The 16,465-nt window shown below is 38.9% G+C and overlaps 1 protein-coding gene across 12 annotated transcripts in view; it reads left to right on the top strand.

Moving 5' to 3' along the window:
* Positions 1 to 1,183: 1,183 nt before the first annotated feature.
* adgrl3.1 (adhesion G protein-coupled receptor L3.1) overlaps positions 1,184 to 16,465 on the top strand; it is a 1,303,645-nt gene continuing 1,288,363 nt past the window's right edge. For 2 of the 12 annotated variants that reach the window (XM_028802154.2, XM_051927730.1), the window contains exon 1: positions 1,231 to 1,784. The gene's annotated coding sequence lies outside the window, so the exon portion shown is untranslated. Of the gene's footprint in view, positions 1,785 to 16,465 lie in introns of all 12 variants that reach the window. The other 10 variants (XM_051927733.1, XM_028802158.2, XM_051927732.1 and 7 more) reach the window with 10 other exon arrangements.

Consider the following 16,465-nt stretch of genomic DNA (forward strand, 5'->3'; position numbering starts at 1 on the left):
AGGTAATTGACTATACTTATAATAACAAATTGTATGATTCAAATTTAGGCATAATGTGAATTTTTAAATAATTTTATTTTTCATTTACCACAATGAAGGGCTATTTCAATTTATTTTTAAGTACTTTTTACAGTATTTTAACAAAAATTATTCTTTTGAAGTTTAAAGCATGTTTAATCTTAAATATCAAAGTACTAGACCCTCTCAATTCAGCAAAAATGTGGGTATCAAAAAACTCACTGTTTACCCTTTAGAAAAACAAATGAAATGTTATATAAAGTCTATGGTATTAGCTGACTGGCCTTTTCTCAAAATCTATTTTTTATTAGAAATTATATTTACTGCATAGGGTGCCTTCACATTATCCAAAACCCCTTCACCTCTATAAAATGATTGTTGGAGATACATGATAATGGTAATGATGATATTGCAAATGAGATGGATTTTGAAACCAAAACACAATATAGAACGACAGAGTTAAGACAGTAAAAAGAATCTTTACTTAAATGTTTACCATACCCTGCTCTTTTTGTGCTATATTCATAGGACCATATTACCCCCAGTATAAAAAATCAGATTACGTTTATTTTCTCAGAAATGGATACAAGTGAAAGTATAAGCCTAACGCGATTACAGACATATGGGATCCTTGAATGGCATATATTGTTTATAACGTTTATAATATATTATAATGTTATATAAATGAAAAATAGGTCAAACATAATTTAACACTGAAATGTGTTTTTTTCTTTTCTAATAGGTATAGGTAACTACTCAACAATCTAAATAAAGCTAAAATAATATCCATCCATTCATTTTCTGAATACAGTTTCGCCTGTAAAGATTAGCAGAAAGCTGCTTCGTTCAGTTCATTTTTATATGCTCAAAGTCATAATAAAATATGAGAATGACCAGATTGTATGACCTAATAAGAAGGTGATTTGTCATTTTCAGATATATGAGAGTCTGTCAGTGTAAAACAGTAAGGCTAATGTCTATTACGCTTCCCTGGAATATAGTGATAAGACGTGGATTCGTGCATAACGATTGTAACGTTTTTCTTGCCTTGCAGTTTATTACTATTTTTTCCTTTAAATATATACAATAGCATGCTGTCACAATGTGTACTGTGCAAAAATAAAGAATACTGGGCACGAAGTCGATCTAAAATGGCTAGCGCTGTTCCGCGCACGTTTGCCATAAATACAGCAATGTAGAAGCAAATTGAATTGTACGTGTGCGGATCGAAATCCAGCTCCTGGTTTTCTCGCCATCTCTGCCTCTCCCGATCGCAGTCATCGTCTAACAGAACAGCGCTTATAAATTGGTTTGTCATTTTTAGAGATCTCGCTGTAGATGTACCACATTGCAATCCGACATTATTGAAAAAAGCGTGCTTTCGTATAAGTAAATTCCGACAATGAAGAAAGAGAATCTGTAAGTGAATGACGTGGAAAAGAAGGTTATTTTTTGCCTAGCCAGACCAAATACAAAGCATCGACTGCCGCAGCTCATCGAATCCTTCTGGAAAATATTGGCCGCCTTCTAAACTGAACCATTGGGAATTTATTCACTGTGTACAGATTACTTTTCTATTACATATGTCAATGGACCAACAACCAAGAATACATTTATAATAAAATGCATGCCTTTCTTTAAACGGATCCGCTGAATTAAGGTCGATTTTAGACATTTAAACGAGAAAGGATCTATTCTTACTGGTTTCAATGGCAGTACTGGAAGGGGTTTACAGCTGCAGTTCATTCCACTGACTGGAGAATGCGGTAAGAAAATGTGTACTCATTTTATTTTCACAGTAAATTATCTAACACAAACGTATGTGTTTTAACTACTGTACCTTTTATTTACTAAATGAACTTAAAATAAATATGTAATTATCGTACCTTCACCCTGCCCCCATATCACGATTGCTGTGTTTACGTGTAAATGTGGGAAATTCAGCATACGACTTAATCCTTGAAGGAGCGGGTGTTTTTCTAGTCTAATTCCCAGACGAATCATACACTTTCCCTTTGGTTCTTTGTCGGGAAGCAGGTGAAGACCCATATCATCGGTTTGATCTTCCCTAGGTAAATTGGCTGCTGTCGCTTAGTGTCTTTTGTTTATACATTAATCATCTCTATGCAGCTTATCTTCAGAAACACTCTTCCTAATGCAGAATTAGCAAACTGCAATAAACGTTAAGCATCTTGTCAAGATGAAGGAAGAAAAAAAAAGGTTCATCGAACGTGATTATATTATTGTCATTTAAAGGCAATGCAAGTGGCGCTTATTTTTGTGTATTTATTGCAGAAGACGTTTTCAAGAAGTGGCAGGCGCATTGTAAGCAATTTTTTAAATAATCAAGTATCGAAGGATTTTTGTAATGCGTTATTAACATGACGCGCCTCCTCCCCACCTCTCACGATCGAAAACACGTTTAAAAGAGCAAACCGTTACAGTAAAGAATGTCAAAGGACTTGGCAGTGCTGTAATCGCACGTCTTAAAATAAATTACGTTCAGTAGGTGTAGTTTACAGTAGAATATGGTAATGGGAATCTAAGCATCCGCAGCGATCAAGGATGGACGACACCCGTTACTGTTTTTTTTTTCTTCAAAATTGACGCTTAGGACTTGTTTCGCCTTTGTAGAGCAAATATACACATAAAACACGGCATTAGCAAAAACGATTAAATAAGAACATCAAACAATAGATTTTTTTAAAGATCTCGTGAAAATATTACTTAAACATTCCGTGTGTTTTATTTTTACAAACACCGTGTACCGTCTCCAGCTGCAGAAATCATAATGGAATACCTTTTGGGTTCGGTGGTGAAGACCTGGGGTTGCATTTGCTTATTTCTTGGCAATAGAACAGACAGAGGTGATCAAAAGAATGGTACCTTTCTGTCACAAGCGGTTTCCTAAAACCAAAACATAAAATGACCACAGCTAAAATAATAGTGTGGGAATCGTAATTTAAAGTAAAGCAAAATAGTGTTCGAGTTGTCATTGACTTGATTTAATTCTGAAGCTGTTTTTCAGTTTTAATCGGTACTGGTACTGTTTATAGCACAAATTGCCTTTTGAGGAAAGGGGAACAAGAGTTCAGTTTTGTATGTACTGCTTGGGTGAGTTTCTTGAATACTAAACAACCTTTCATTGGCATCTATCCCTTAACTGCTATTGCATTAATTGTCTTGGTGGTGTGCTTTTCTACATGCTTAACTTGCATTAAAATTCCTCCAGCATTTTAGAGGCACATTGTTTATCTCAGTTCAAGCTAAATTAAATTGCATAATTTATGTACACCTTATTTTGAGCAGTGACAATTGTAGAAAGTGAGTTTAAGCATTTCTGAGACTAATTATACTTGTAAAAGAATGGTACTGATGGTACTGTCCCAAAGTGTTACTATGTATTGAACAAGTTTAATGTTTTCAAACTTGTGTTTATAAACATCTTTCATTGTGAGCGCATGCCATAGTAATGAAGTGATCTAACTTAAATTACAATTATAAAGCACAAAAATCTGATCAAAAAGTATACACCCCCTTCAAGTCAGTTATACACCTTGGCAGTAATTCCAGGCTTTTGCCGGTGTGGATAGGTCTGTACATATCTGATCACTACATTTTTTCATTATTCTGCCTTTCTCAAGCTCTGTCAGGTTACATAGGGATTGTGAATGAACAGGCTTCTTCATGTCCAGCCACAACTTGTTAAAAAGATTGAGATCTGGACCATGACATGGCAACTCCAGGATATTAACATTATTGTTTTTTTTTACTCCATTCACATGTAGCTTTATGCTTGGGGTTGTTGTCTTGTTGGGAAACAGACCTTCTCCCAAAGCACGTTTCCTGCAGACTGCTTCAGGTCTTCTATCAGGAAATCTCTGTATTTTGTTCTATTCATTTTATTCTCTGTTCTCACAAGCCTTCGAGGGCCTGTAACAGAGAAGCATGATGCTCTCACCACCATACTTCAAAATAGGGATGGTATGTTTTAGAAAACATGCAGTTTGGTATACTCTGTGGTGTTTAGTGTAATAGCCAGAAAGTTCAATTTTGGTCTAATTAGACCATAGAATGTTCTTCAGACTGATTTCAGAGACTCCCATGTGTCTTAGCTGAGATGCCATGTGTTTTTTTTTCACGTGTCATTTTCTTGGCCACTTAATCATACAACTGCTACTGGTGAAGCACTTGGGCAACTATTGTACTGTATGCAGTGTCTCTGATCTCAGCCACAGTAGCTTGTAACTCTCTCTGAGTTATCATTAATCTCCCTCCCTAACTAGCCTTCTTCGTTCATAATCACGCTCAGTTTTGTGGCTGGCCTGCTCTAGGTAAATTAACAGCTGTGCAATACATTGTCCAAGAGCTATTCAGTGACTTGGATGTTTTTTGTTTCCATCCTCAGACTTGCACTTTTCAGTTACCTTTTCACTGACTTCCACAAGTACCATCCAGATACAGGTTTGTTTATACTACAGTCGACTTAAACCCCTTGACCACAGACAGCTGAACTCCATTTAACTACTTATGTTACTTCTAAAACCATTTGGCTGCACCAATGATTGTTTAGGCATGTCATGTTAAAGGGGGAGAATACGTATGCAATCAATTACTTTGTGTCTAGTGTTAAATAACAATAAAATCTATCTACCTATAAATAAGTTATGTAATGTACAGTATATGTGTATATTTAATAATAATAATACATTTTATTTTTATAGCACCTTTCCCATGTTCAATATTTATGTACAACAACAACAAATTATTTTTTGTATAGCCCAAACTCACACAATGAGCGCTGCAATGGGCTTTAATATGCCCAATTTTTTGATAGCTCCCCAGCCTTGACTCTCTATAAAGACAGGAAAAAAACTCCCAAAATACCCTTGTAGGGAAAAAAAATGGAAGAAATCTTGGGAAAGGCAATTCAGAGAGAGAGACCCTTTTCCAGGTAGGTTGGGTGTGCAATGGGTGTCAAAAAATAGGATAAATACAAATCACAAAAAGTACACAAATAAACCTACACACAGATCTACAGTAGATGACCAATCTATCATTGCCACCTCAAGAATACAATACAACAGTACAAACTACAAAGCAAAATGCAACAATAAACTATACCACTCACTAAATACAGAACTGTCATATATGAGGATACAAATTTGTTCAGAGTCCTGAAGACCTCAGCCAGCAAGTTGCCTCCCCCCTACTGGCCATTCTACAGCTGAGTCAGTGCTAAACCGGCCAAACTGATGGAATGACCCTTCTACCTGATGATTCCAGTGATCCATTATCAAAGATAACTTTTCCGTTGGTAAGCAAGCAAATTGGCAATAGAGCAGTTGCACCAAGTCCCACATGTGAGTACAGAGAAGAGAAACAGAATAGGTGAGCGTTAGTAAGATTATAAATATCATAATAGTTATGTTTAGTACTAATAACTAAGAACAGAGATGCAGTATGCACAGCTAATCAGCAGCTCTACTCAGGGTTGGATAAACTGAAATAGTGAGTCTTAAGTCATCAGCTGGTATTTCAAAGCTGAAACTTGAAGGGGCACCTCTTATAGTAGCAGGCAGACAATTCCACAGCTTCTTGTAACTAAAAGCTCAACCTCCCACTGTTATTTTATTAATCCTTAGAATCATAAGCAGGTCAGCATCTTGAGATCTTAATGTGTGCTGTGGTTTTAAGTCATGATAAGTTCAGACAAGTAAGCAGGACCTTGGCCATTTAAGGCTTTATATGTTAAAAGCAGGATTTTGAAATCTGCCCTAAATTAAACTGGGAGCCAGTGTAAGGACATAGGAACTGGAGTTATGTGTTCATATTTTGTTGTTCTTGTAACAATTCTTGCAGCATTATTTTCAATTAACTTAAAGCTGTATAAAGACTGATTTGAACACTGCATTGCAGTAGTCAGTCCTACTAGAAATAAATGCATGAATTAATTTCTTAGTATCCCGTGTATTTAGAAAACACCTTAATTTCCTAGCATTTTTAAGATGAAAAAAACATGTTTTAGATAGTTTTGTAATGAGCATTTTAAATGACATGTTACTGTTAACGATAATGCCTAGATTATGGGCTGATTCAGTAAAACAAATGGCGATTCCAACTGAGTCAGATAATGACAAAATATTGTTGAGATTGGCATCATTCCCTTCAATAATGAACATTTCCGTTTTATCTGTGTTCAAAGACAAGTAGTTCTCATCCATCCACTCTTTTAACTCACTAACATATCTAATTAAGGACAACATCGGAGAATCGTCATTTGGTCTAAAAGAAAGATACAATTGGGTGTCTTTTGCATATGAGTGATTATTAACATTATAATTTTAATGACAGATCCCAGAGGAAGCATATATAGGAAAAAAGGTAACAGCTATTTCCATACTCAAAAGAAAAGAAAGTAAGAGGTTCAACATTTTGGCTGTGTAGTCTGAATTGTGAGATTATAATGCATTTTATACATGTGTTTCGGCCCCTTTAGAGTTTTTTGTATTATCAGGTTTCTGTTTCTGGCGTCTAATTTGAGTTTTGACAAAGTTTCATTTCAATTCATTTCAATTCAATTATGCCTTATTCATGTGATGCTTGATGGATACATCACATGATGATCTCGATTGTCACAGTAATGATGTCAAGGAACCAACAATATAAATATGCGGGTGATTTCTGTTTTCTCTCTCCCTAGATGTATGAACACCATCTTTGAAATTTTTAGCACATTTAGCTTTTTTCTAAGTAGGCCTTAGCAGTAGGTTTGGTTATGACTCTGCTTTTGTATTGTGACTTTTTATAAATCTTACATATATCTTTTCACATCTTATGTATCTTTTCTTGGTTGCCAGTTATTATTTCTCTCTGAGTTCAGACTTTCACCTGCCCTAACTATGTTTCTCATGTCCTGCTTATTCACAAAATGCCTTGGCACTCTCATGTACTATAACATTCATTAGGTGTACTTGATTCTTGCCTTCATTTATGTTCAGTATGGAAGTTACCTTAAAATTTTTTTTCGTTTTTTCTGTCAACGGTGCCAGAATAGATTCTCATCTATGTGACTTATAAATAATAAATATTTGACAAGGGTGTGGAAATCAAATTTTTTTCTACTTGTCCACGGACAAGTAAACTTAGAAAATCCACTTGTCCGCCAGTTAAATTCACTTGCCCATAAACAAATTACAAAAGTGAAAAATTGTTTATTTTTTCTGATCTCTTTTATTGATACCAAAACTGCCTTCCACTTTAAAACTGAAAAAAGTTCTTTCAGGGAGTAGTATTTTGCCACATTGCTCTAGAACATTATATAAAAGATTTCCTTATCATTTTAACTCACCAATAAACAATGCCTTCATTATAGCTACACTAGTTCTGTTTTACATATTACAGTTACATAACAGAACACTGTCCTGACTCATTTTCTGCCATGTTCTTCAGCTTTTGTCTTGCAACATCTTCTCCCCCAAGAATCTTTACCATCTCAGACAGCATGGGCTGAATGCTGTTCATTTCTGCTTGAGCTGAACTGCATGGTTCCTGGACTGATGGTCCTGCAGAAATGGATGCTGATGACTTTTCAGTTTTTTTTTTTGAGTGATGTGCCTGTTGCCAGATGACAGCCAGAATTCCACAGCTGGTCAAACTCTTCTAAAGTTTTGCCATCAAAAACAATGCACATCTGGTTTTGAAGGTTTTCCTGAGTCAGGCGGGTTCTTAGAGAACTCTTTACTAAATTCATATTGGAGAACAATCTCTCACAAGAAGAAAAAATAATCGCATCTAAGTGAAGATTTTTATAGATATTTCATAACATTTGGAATCCGTTAGAATGTTTTCTGCTTTATTTTTAATAAGCAGTTATTTCAGACGGTTGTGGCGAGCGCCCTCTTCTACACGGTGGTGTGCTGGGGAGGCAGCATTAAGAAGAAGGACGCCTCATGCCTGGACAAACTGGTGAGGAAAGCAGGCTCTATTGTAGGCATGGAGCTGGACAGTTTGACATCCGTGGCAGAGCGACTGGTGCACAGCAGGCTCCTATCAATTATGGAGAATCCACTGCATCCACTGAACAATATCATCTCCAGACAGAGGAGCAGCTTCAGCGACAGACTGCTGTCACTGTCCTGCTCCTCTGACAGACTGAGGAGATTGTTCCTCCCCCAAACCATGCGACTCTTCAATTCCACCCGGGGGGTGGTAAACGTTAACATTATTCAAAGTTATTGTCTGTTTTTACTTACTTTTTTATTATTCTTTAATTTAATATCGTTTTTTGTATCAGTATGCTGCTGCTGGAGTATGTGAATTTCCCCTTGGGATTAATAAAGTATCTATCTATCTATCTATCTATCTATCTATCTATCTATCTATCTATCTATCTATCTATCTATCTATCTATCTATCTATCTATCTATCTATCTATCTATCTATCTATCTATCTATCTATCTATCTATCTATCTATCCAAACTGACAGCGCGAAACCAACTTGTTTTATATGAAAAATTCTCTAATCAAAAACGATCTATAGACAGCTCATCAAAATTGATGTTGCCATGCAATAAATTTCTTAAATCCTCAATATATCACAACCTACGTGAAATCGCAAATTTCAGGAAAGATTAACTGCCTAACAAGCTTTGTTATGTGGTGAAAACATTTGCATTATAAGTAAAATGACCACATTTTTATGTAGAAACAATGAATTTTATCAGTCGTCTTATATAATACGTTACCGTGGCTGTTCGTTTGTCTGTCCAGGATTTTAAATCACCTGTAGCTTGCAATCCGTTTCACCTATTGACTTGAAATTTGGTACACATATACTACGTGATGTCTACTGTCCGCTTTCAGGGTGATGATTTGTATTACTCTTTTTATTTTTATTTTATTTTATTGTTGAATCAATTCTCTGCACCGCGCAGCAGGGCGGCCATGCGGTGCATGCGTATGGGCTCTGTTCTCATTCCCCACCATCTTCGCTAATCATTTTTTAGGCAGATTGAGGCACTTAAGTGAAAAATTAAAAAAAACGTACTAAGTAATTGCAACACAAAAACTAACTTTATCAGTTTTAACACGAAAAGATGCCAACGAATGACGAGAAGCAGCGGGCCACTAGGGTGGAGAAAAGAAGAGCTGCTCAGGAAGCAGCAAGCGAATCAACCTTTGAGCAAACAAATGCTAAACAGAGACGGAGAAAGAGGATGAAAACTAGGAATGCTGAAGTCAAGTGTATTCACTGCACATTATCGTGCAGTACGCCGTTACTGATAATATATAAAAGTTATCGATTATAATGAAAAATCATCAGATTACATCGTAATGTTGGCATGAAAAAAAATGACCGCATTTCCAAGCGTGTAAATAGTAGGGTAAAATACTTATGTAAGACCGTAAGAGTGCTTCCCCTTTAAAAAATCAGCTGCCATTTTGTAAACTATATTGAAGACCAATTTGAGACATGAAGAACATGCCTAAATAGACTGTTTCCGCACGAAGTACGTACCCAAATGTTTAAAATTTGAAAGTAGTGGTAAAAATGTGCCCTGCACAGCACATATAATTCTTTTTTCTCCAGAAAATTGCACTTGTCCGCGGACAACTGAAACCAGAAAAACACACTTGTCCGATTGTCAATTTACCCGTGTCGGACGAGTCGGGCGTTGGATTTCCGCACCCCTGTTTGAGAAAGGATCGATGGATGCTTAAATTTAGGGCTACATGGTAATTCAGTAGTTGATAATCCCGGATTCTGTAGATTGTGTGTGTGTGTGTGTGTGTGTGTGTGTGTGTATTTTTCCTGGGCTCTTTGGTTTTCTTTCATATTTGTAAGAGTTCAGTTTATTGACCCTGATTGGACTTGTGCCCCAGGCAGGATCAGGTAGGAACATTAGGCTCTGGCTGTATTAAAAGTAAGTGGCTTCAGAAAATAGACTATTGAATATAAGAATATTTAACTCCTGTCTTATCTAGGAACTGACTGAATATTAAAAAAATTGATAAAAAGAAAACGAAAAACTACAATAGTTTAAGCTTTATTTTCTTGATGTGTAAATTGTACATACTATAGTGTACATAGGACAGTGAAATTCTTACTTGCATGTTTTCTCAGACCAGTGACAATAGTACTATACCAGCAAAATGACACACATTCACAAAAAAGATTATATAGCATTAAACATGCATACTTATATGTACAATATAAACAATAGGGGTGGCGCAGTGGGTAGCGCTGCTGCCTCACAGTTAGGAGACCTGGGTTCGCTTCCCGGGTCCTACCTGTGTGGAGTTTGCATGTTCTCCCCCTGTCTGTGTGGGTTTCCTCTGGGTGCTCCGGTTTCCTCCCACAGTCCAAAGACATGCAGGTTAGGTGCATTGGCGATTCTAAATTGTGCTTAGTGTGTGTGTGCGTGCCCTGCCTGGGGTTTGTTTCCTGCTTTGCGCCCAGTGTTGGCTGGGATTGGCTCCAGTAGACCCCCGTGACGCTGTAGTTAGGATATAGTGGGTTGGAGGATGGATGGATATAAACAATATACATTTTTATGGTTTCATAAGAGGTAAATGTGTTATTATTCATATTGTTTATGTGGAAATTAATACACTGAAGGAGTGGGTACATTTTCTCTTACTATTTCTGTTACTGTTAAATTATGCATATCCATATACATTTGAAAAAAAAAAAAGCAAAACTGAATGACAACTTTTGGAATATATGCTGTCAAAAAATGTCTCCTTCCTGAGGGGGTGGTGATTGCCTATCTGTAAAGAGAGTACAGTAATGAATAGTTATAGTGAGTCACACTTAACAGAATACTACCATGGTGTCTGTTTAGCTGGTAATACACATAGTTTGGGTTTTACTTAATTGATACATTCACCAATCCTTTTGGCACTGTTATTTTATCTTATGATAGGACTAATGATGACATTTTGTACTCAATCAGTTGTTTTCTATTGCCTTATAAGGCTTGTTGCATGGCGGAATTACCAACATTGTACTTTATTTTTGTTTATAGGATTCCCATTTTAAGTGGCCTTTTGGGAAACTGGTGCAACGGTTGCTTGTTCATTACCTATGTACTTATTTAAGTTGTTACTCACTAACTACAAACATTTTCGAGAAACTTGCCCCTGTTCAGCTTTGTTGGGCAGTTTATTCTTGTGGGTGGGTACACTTTAGACCAGGGGTTTTCAAACTCAGTCCTTGTGACCCACTGTGGTTGCAGGTTTTTGTTCCAGCCAGATTCATAATCAGTGACAACAAATGAAAACACTGATCTCATTTAATTTGCTGGTATTTTTTCCTCTTCTCTTATTCTACATTCAGAAAAGCATAGCAGCATACTTTTTACATTTATAAGACATTAAGAAATATTTCTATTTTTGCTGCAGATTTAAATGCTTAACTCTGTTTTGTTGATTTCATTATATTTTGCCCTTTCTCTGTGCAGTTTGCTCCCTTCATTGTATCTTAAAAATAATTAAAAACTAGCAAAGCAGACACCCAGGCAAACAATACTGAATCGTTAAAGGCTGTGACTACTTTAGCGTCAGACCTACTAATTAGTAAATAGCGGATTAATTAAACAATTAGAAAAGTAGAATGGAAATCAAGATGAAAATATTGTTAAAAAATACATTATTCCCATATAACTGCTTAGTATATTTTAATACTTTTTTTTTTTTTTTTTTTTACCAAACTTAGTTTTCTAATTTCTATATTGTTCCCAAAACACAGAATCTGGGAAATAACAGTTAATTTAATTAGCCCAGCAGTCAAATTCAACACAGAAGCTGGTTGGAACAAAAACCTTCAGCCACAGTGGGGCCCCAGAACAGAGTTTGAAAACCCTGCTTTAGACTATATGCATTATTTCCCCCTCTGCACAATGTAAAGCTGTAAATGAATTGGGAATTACATAAAAAAAATGTGCGGCACGGTGGCACAGTGGGTAGCTCTGCTGCCTCACAGTTAGAAGACCCAGGTTTGCTTCCCGGGTACTCCCTGCGTGGAGTTTGCATGTTCTCTTCGTGTCTGCTTGGTTTTCCTCTGTGCTCCGGTTTCCTCCCACAGTCCAAAGACATGCAGATTAGGTGCATTGGCGATTCTAAATTGTCCCTAGTGTGTGCGTGCCCTGCGGTGGGCTGGTGTCCTGCCTGGGGTTTGTTTCCTGCCTTGCGCCCTGTGTTGGCTGGGATTGGCTCCAGCAGACCCCCATGACCCTGTAGTTAGGATATAGCGGGTTGGTTAATGGATGGATGGATGGACGGATAAAAAAAATGTGTGCTGGATGGCCCTTTTTTTAAATAATGTACTCATCACATTTGCAGAACATCTATTGAACAGCAGGGGTTAGGGGCTCACTATTAAAGTTTTAAGCACTGCAATAGAAGAACAGTGTTGGGAGCTGGATCAGTTTTCAGTGCTGTAGTGGGGGGCTGAAGGTCAGTGGAGCAGATAACCTAGATGAGAGCCACTGTGCATCTAAGAGTACTAGTAGTCAACAGCAAAAGACAATGCATGTTAACCATTGAGCATTGCATCTTCTTCAAGCTTTTCCAAACTTTCTATTCAGAATGTGATTATGTCTCTTTTTTCTGTCCAAGACACTGCCCCGTCATCTGTCCACCTTAATAGTTATTGGTGATATTCACGTGGCTCCTCAGTCACTTCTGCTGAATTCTTTCTTTGCATAAAGCAATATTTCAGTTCAGCACAGAGAGTATAAGTTCACATAGTATAAATAAATATCAACAATTAAAACATTTTTTGGGAAATAAAAAAATGTGTCGACTGATTTTTTTTTCTTTTTCAGTAAAATCCATCGAGTCATTTTTGAGATATTGAGTTATTTAGTTTTTCTGTTGTGGCGCTTTCATCCATCCATCCATTGTCCAACCCGCTGAATCCGAACACAGGGTCACGGGGGTCTGCTGGAGCCAATCCCAGCCAACACAGGGCACAAGGCAGGAACCAATCCTGGGCAGGGTGCCAACCCACCGCAGGACACACACAAACACACCCACACACCATGCACACACTAGGGCCAATTTAGAATCGCCAATCCACCTAACCTGCATGTCTTTGGACCGTGGGAGGAAACCGGAGCGCCCGGAGGAAACCCACGCAGACACAGGGAGAACATGCAAACTCCACGCAGGGAGGACCCGGGAAGCGAACCCAGGTCCCCAGGTCTCCCAACTGCGAGGCAGCAGCGCTACTCACTGCGCCACCGTGCCGCCCTGTGGCGCTTTTTTACCCCTAAATATTAATATATAAAAAAGTCATTTCTTAGGGGTTACCTACTGATCTAGATGTACCATCCTACTAAATTGCAGATTTTTAACTAAACAAACAATCCAGTGCCAGTGAGTCAACTTTGAATTATATATATACAGTAATCCCTTGCTATATCGCGCTTCGCCTTTCGCGGCTTCACTCCATCGCGGATTTTATATGTAAGCATATTTAAATATATATCGCGGATTTTTCGCTGCTTCGCGGGTTTCTGCGGACAATGGGTCTTTTAATTTCTGGTACATGCTTCCTCATTTGGTTTGCCCAGTTGATTTCATACAAGGGACGCTATTGGCAGATGGCTGAGAAGCTACCCAGCTTACATTTCTCTTTCTCTTGCGCTGACTTTCTCTGATCCTGACGTAGGGGGATTGAACAGGGGGGCTGTTCGCACACCTAGACGATACGGACGCTAGTCTAAAAATCCTCAAAGATTATCTTCACGTTGCTATCTTTTGTGCAGCTGCTTCCTGAAACGACATGCTGCACCGTGCTTCGCATACTTAAAAGCTCGAAGGGCACGTATTGATTTTTGCTTGCTTGTTTTTCTCTGCCTCTCTCTCTCTTTCTGTGCTCTTGACGGAGGGGGTGTGAGCTGCCGCCTTCAACAGCTTTGTGCCGTGTTGCTTCGCATACTTAAAAGCCAAACAGCCCTATTGATTTTCCTCTGCCTTTATGACAGTCTCTGCTCCTGACTCCTTTGAAGAGGAAGATATGTTTGCATTCTTTTAATTGTGAGACAGAACTGTCATCTCTGTCTTGTCATGGAGCGCAGTTTAAACTTTTGAAAAAGAGACAAATGTTTGTTTGCAGTGTTTGAATAACGTTCCTGTCTCTCTACAACCTCCTGTGTTTCTGCGCAAATCTGTGACCCAAGCATGACAATATAAAAATAACCATATAAACATATGGTTTCTACTTCGCGGATTTTCTTATTTCGCGGGTGGCTCTGGAACGCAACCCCCGCGATGGAGGAGGGATTACTGTACTAGTCATTTAGCCCGTTACAATAATGGGCGCTAGAACAGTAGTGCATAAACATTAGTAGGAACAGTCTATATTAAATGGCAAGGGACTTTGACCTCATTCTTTTTGTTGGTCATATTTTTCTTTCTTTCAGCCTTTCTTTTGTTGATGTTTACTTGCTGAGCTGACCGTTCTTCGTGGGCTGCCGCCGTGTATTGTGTGTCTTTTTTTCTGTGACAGTAATACTGTCTCGTACGGCTCTATTCAATAAGGGCACGTAGATAATTTAGTTTAAATGGCTCTGGAATATGTGAAGAGCAACAGGTGCAAATCTTTATTTCCGCGCGCCTTTATTCGCTGCGCCCAATTGAGGTCGTCCTTTTGAGGCTCGCCTTTTTATGCGCGCCCTTATTGAAGGATGCCTGTGCGCGCCCTTATTGAAGGATACCGTCTTGTACGTCCACTGGCTTGTACGTCCGTAATATACATCCGTACGTCCGTAATATACCTTTAATTTTCTTTGGCGGTAATACAGGCGTGCGCGTCGGTAATATGCCTTTAATCTCCTCTGACAGTAATACTGGCTTGTATGTGGCTGTAATATGTGTCACTGTATTGTATACCTTTAATCTCCTCTCGCAGTAATACTGGTTTGTATTTCTGTAAAACGCCTCTAACTTTCTCTGACAGTAATATCGCGCATAGCAACGTGCCACGCGCATGCGCACGTCACCAGAAGACACCCACACACGGACACCTGGACGCACATAGGGATTTTATATATATAGATTGTGAACAGTTGAAGAACAGTTGGGAGCCCCCAAAGCCCAGGCACACAAGACTCAACACCACTATGGTTCAATTAAATAATTTTTATTGTGGGAAACCCTTACAGTAAGCTTTTCCCACACCACACAGCTCTTAAGAGGACAATTAATACAGCCAATACATAGAATAAATAATTGCTCTTTAGTCACTGTTTTCTCCTTCCCCCTCTCTCCATCTGCCTCCCTCTAGTGAGCATTGCCTTCCTTCCCTCTAGCCCTGGCTCGGACAGATATGGTAGGGTGGTTCTTTTTATCTCTGACCTGAGAGTACTTCCAATGCTAGGGCATAGATCGATCCTCCCTGTAGTTCTCTCTGGTGGTAGGCATAGTGTACAACGGACTGTAGCATGGGACTACATTTCCTGCCATGCCTGTGGGTTGAAAAGCAGCGGCAACGAGACAAAAATGCTGCCCTCTAGTGTATCAGGGGAGTACAGTCCCCCTCGAGGCAAAGGATCAATTCTTGACCTAGTCAGGACACCAGGCAATCTCTGATGACATCTACAATATATACAGTATATACAAGTAGCTCAATCAACTGAGTAGAATGCTTTACAAAAATCGTCAAAGGCTGCAAATAAACTCTGCGTTGCGCTACAAAGAAACTCTGTGTTGATGTTACTGGTGTTTGCAGAAGGAGGTATTTCATTTTGCAGGGCACTCTGGATATCATCGAGAGGAGTTGCAGCGCACAGCTTGATGGCAACTCCGGTCTCCAAATTGAGGAGGACAGCTGCGAGGGCTCTGAGGGCAGATAAGGAGGCATTTGTTAGAGGAATCTGTGAGCAAGTGACACACCATCTATGGTCTCATGACCCACGTCCTGCTTACAGAGGAGTCGAAGCATTATGCACATCCGAATCTGTTCCTAGGAGAGCCGCAGTCAGGGTGGCTGATGGAATGGTCCTTACGGATGACATTGTAGTTGTGACCTGCTGGGCTGGCTACTTTGAGCAGCTGTTTAAAGCTGATCCTCCAGCTAGGATGTTGGATATCTCTGGGTCCACAGTTCTTGAGGCCGATCCTCCAATTAGCTGTGAACCACCCAGTCTCACTGAGATTGCACAGGTGGTGAACCAGCTGAGGGTTGGGAAGACTGCAGGGATCTGTAGTATCCAGGGTGAACTTCTCCAGGCTAGTGATAAGGCAGTCCTCCTGGCATTGCAAACAATCTTTGCTTCCATTTGGGAGATGGGTGTCATCCCAATTGATTGGAAAACAGGACTTGTCGTCAATATCAGGAAAGGGAAGGGTGAAAGCCTGGATTGCTGCAACTATAGGGGGATGACACTGCTCTCGGTGCTGGGTAAGGTCCTTGCTAGCATCGTCCTCAATAGGATC

Source organism: Erpetoichthys calabaricus, chromosome 5, assembly GCF_900747795.2.
Source record: "Erpetoichthys calabaricus chromosome 5, fErpCal1.3, whole genome shotgun sequence".
NCBI classification, from domain to species: Eukaryota; Metazoa; Chordata; class Cladistia; order Polypteriformes; family Polypteridae; genus Erpetoichthys; species Erpetoichthys calabaricus.